The sequence below is a fragment of the Malus sylvestris genome, chromosome 7, assembly GCF_916048215.2.
Source record: "Malus sylvestris chromosome 7, drMalSylv7.2, whole genome shotgun sequence".
NCBI classification, from domain to species: Eukaryota; Viridiplantae; Streptophyta; class Magnoliopsida; order Rosales; family Rosaceae; genus Malus; species Malus sylvestris.
Genome location: NC_062266.1, coordinates 11505377 through 11510015, shown reverse-complemented (window position 1 = coordinate 11510015; position 4639 = coordinate 11505377).

The following is a 4639-nucleotide window of genomic DNA, read 5'->3' as shown; positions in this document are numbered from 1 at the left end:
CTAAGTCGCATAAATGTGCTCCTATCACATACAGATACCTACTTAACGAAATAATAGATGGAAAATTAAAGTAAGGTGCAAATTGACTAATTATGAGAGTTGAGGGAGGAAATTGGCCAAAATTAAAGAGTAGGGGGGAATTGGCCAATCCTTACCAGTTCAGGGGGTAAATTGATGAATACTTCTATTTCTTATTGGTGACACATTATTTGGATAAAAATTTGATCTACCTAACTATCACGCCCCGATCCCGACATACATCCGGGATCGACACGTGATGTCAACAAGTATCTGTATACCTAACATACTCCACCTCCAGGATATGTACAAAGCATAATTCAAGATTCAAATTGCATAGTAATTTTCGTATACTTTATGGCTGCATCTGACATCCTCATTAGACTGCTTATGTACCCTAACAAAAATCAAGTCATTCGTAGTTCACCATCCAGTACACTCCGATGTTATCACAGTACGTTCAAGGAGAAAAGCATAGCATTCCTCAATCATTTATTAGAACTTGACATGCCTAAAATTACTAGATTTAAGGCTACATAACCAACCCACATGACAACCGAGATTTCCACTTCATAGATCACATAAATCACTATGTTTCAACATAATACCACAATACATAGCATGCAACATCTCAAAGAACAATCAACAAAGCACAATATTATTCCCTCACCACAATGGTCAACAAGTCTAATCGTAATAATAAAAATCATATCCCACATCATTCCACAATCACTCCAATTAATCAATTCCATGAATCAAAGATGTACAATATTAACATTTAACTACGTTAATCAATCAAGGAGACAACATATCAATTCACAAAATTTAATAAAGGAATTCTACATAATTCCCTACTTGGATTCCAAGTAATAACATGATAAATCTAATCTATAAACACAACTTCTACTGTGAGCAACTCCTACTCACTCAGATCTAGGGTCGGACTAACTTGATGGAAATGAGCAAGAGTAGGGATTCCGGACCACTCAACAGAATCGAACCAAAATATGATCACCTATCGAAATGTACCAACTACAACTAATCCTCATCACCCTTAAAATGCATATGGTCCCCCATCGCAGATATACCAAGCAAATCAATAGGCATAATCTCATCGTACAAGCAGTGATCACCCATCGCAAATATACCAAGCATGATCACTCCTAGAATGTGTATGGTCCCCCATCACGGATATACCAAGCAGAACCATAAGCATAGTCTAATAACGTAGACAATGATTACCCATTGCGGATATACCAAGCATGATCACTCCTAATAGTCCCCCATCGCGGATATACCAACCAAGACTGCATCATATAGCTTTAGGTAGTGATCATTCATCTCGGATATACCAAGAAGAACCATAAGCATAGTCTAATCGTACAAGCGGTGATCACCTATAGCGGATATACCAAGCATGTTCACCCCTGAAATATGTATGGCCCCTCATCGCGGATATACCAAGCAGGACCATCCATGTACTACTACTACATGGTGTAGTATATTCAACACATAACCTACCCATACCTCAACCCCTATGAGTTACAATGTAGTCACCTACACCATCAACTTCTCATGGCCACCAACTATTATGTCACACAAGCATATAAGTTCTACAGAATTCTTCTAATAGGATTCTAGGATCACATTGTCATAACATTTATCATACTTATCATTCACATTATTAAGAAGATAAAGAAACACATATATATCACAATATGACGTCCCATACACATAAACCGATGTGTATATTATCTGGGATAACTCACTAACCAATATAGGCCCACTATGCCCTACATAATCTCTAGTAATACTGATTTTAATGTTTAAGATCAATTCGTAGCACATTGACCAAAAGTCAAGTCTCTGTAAAAAAATGGGGTCCACAACCCTATACAAGTCAATATGGAACATCCACCCATAGATTTCTGATCCTTAACTTCCTAAGGGTCTCATTTATCTTCTAGAAAAATATTCTACAATTTCAAAATGATCCAATGGTCAGATCTCCACCAATTGCTAGAATTAGGTTGCTATCAACGTTTGGTTTTACAAACTTAGAAATTCAATTTAGGAAGATTAGTACATCGGATTCCCAATCCGTTAGTTCCTATGGTCCTCAAATATTATGTACTATAATGTGTTAAGGTTTGGTGTCAATCCAACAATCGGTTCGTCAATCCATATAATGACCAAGTTGCGGTCTCTAACAAAACTATGTTCAAACGACGGAATTTTGTCAATCGAACGTCACAAATGGAATCGGGCATTAAAATTAACCTAGGAAGGTCAAATGGGGTCTCAGCCCAAGCGCCACCACAAGCAGTGACTGCCAGTCTCGACTCGCCAAAAAAATCAACTACGCAAAATTACCAAATTTTACAAGAATGCAGATCAAAACAAGGGGAAGAACTTTCATACCTCGGTTGAAATCCAATTCGGCAGGAAAACACCTAAAAACACCCTCAATCTACCGGAAACCCTTGAAATGGGTGTTCTGAATTTGACCTCAAAAGGAGCTCCAATGCCTCCACCACTGCTTAGGCTTTGTTCCTGAGGTTTAGGGGAGTCTATTGGTGGTGGTGGTTGACGGAGTTACCTTCAGATTTAATGAATTGTCGCCGTACACCCATACACACCCACTGTCAGTTTTTCACCAAAACTACAACCAATTTCTTTCTAATTTTGGGTGAAAATGGAAGAGGGAAGGCTAGGAAGTTGTTTCCAGGTGATGATTTGCCGTATTTCGCCGTGAATGACATCAGGAAAAATGGTGCCACCACCGTGTAGGTCGAGCCAGAAACGGGTCGAGGGGAGGTCCGATTCGCTGGGTCTCTCCCTTCTCATTTTCCCTCCTTCCTTCCTTCTTAATTGGTCACTCCCCCCTCATTTTCTCTCCCGTAACTCTCACTTTTCCCCTTTCTCCTGTTGCCATCTAGAAGCTTCTTTTTTTATTTTTGTTATTATTATTTCTTTTTTACAACTAAAACGTCTCTAATTTCTTCGTTTCAATTATGATTCACAAACGGTTTCTGCCTATGCACTCATAAGATCGGGCTTTGTCCAATTGTACTTAATGTGACCTTGTAAGGTTTATGAATTTTTAACGATTACTGACCAAAATTTAAAAATTGTAATTAGTTTAATTAAAATCTAAAGTTAATAAAGCTCGTATAAATTCTCAAAAATAATATAAAATCTCGTTAATACAAATACGTAGTTTTCAATAGTGAAATCCATTCACACTAACATTACCCTACAAGTGTGATTAGAATTTCGATCCTCCAATCAAAACATAGAAAAACACATGTGCAAAATGACCCCTTACACAAGTTAATAATCATTTATCTAGGTTGACATTTTATTTTTATTTTATATTATTTGTATTTATCAAATAGTCCATCTTTCTAATATATGAAATTGTAAGAACTACTCCAACGCTTGGAGCAAAACTCAAATTTTAGGTTCTAAACATATCCCAACTTGCTCCAACCCTTGGGCTAAAAATGAATTTGAACCCAAAATCAATTTTGGGGCAAATTCCGGCTAGGATTCCATATTGGGTTATTGGTAGGCCTAGCAAATGGGTCGTGTTTGTCGTGTTCGTGTCGTTTTCATGTAACACCTGTTATCTTAACGGGTCGTGTCGTGTCACACCCGTTAGTGACCCAACCCATTATGATCCGTTATGACCCGTTAAGAAAAAAAAAATTACTTAAATTTGCACATACCACACATTGCCACATAAATATTACTTCAAAACATTAAAACACATTTGTCATTTAAGTACTACATCTACACTCGAAAATAAGAGTCTAATAAACAAACATCCATACACTACTTGTTTATTAAAAAATATTAAATGTGCAAGGATATGCAAAATGAAAGAGTTTTTGTTTTCAAGGTTGTGAAGTTTTTCTCAAAAGTTTAAACCTTTCCAATGGAACTCAAAGCTAGCATGTTATTCCTTTTACAAAATCATCAACTTTCATCGATCATCATAACATAAGATTTTGTGGTATCCACTAGTGTAAATATTTTAAATTGAAGATCGAATTCAATCATTGTATTTATATAGGGTCAAGGAGTGTAGCTGTAAAAAAAATCATCAAAATCATCAAAATCAAAGTTAAAATAATCGTTAAATCATGATTTTTCGTTGATAACCGTCAAAAAGTTTTGTCCCGTTACTTTGTCTCTGAATGTTTGTTTTTTGCGATTTTTGGCGTATGCAATCTTGAAGCATATACAAACAAGTTTGACAGTTGGATCATTGAAATTAGTTTCGTAGAATGTGTAGCCCATCAAAACGATAGATACACTAACACTTAGAGTTTATAAATACTTTCATTAAGTATAACATAAGATTTTGTGGTATCCACTAGTGTAAATATTTTAAATTGAAGATCGAATTTGTTCATTATATTCATATAGGGTCAAAATAACCGTTAAATCGTGATTTTTCATTGATAACCATCGAAAAGTTTTGTCCCGTTACTTGATCTCTAAATATTTGTTTTTTTTTGCAATTTTTGGTGTATGCGATCTCGAAGTATATACAAACATGTTTGATAGTTGGATCGTTGAAACTAGTTTCGTAGAATGTGTATCCCATCAAAAC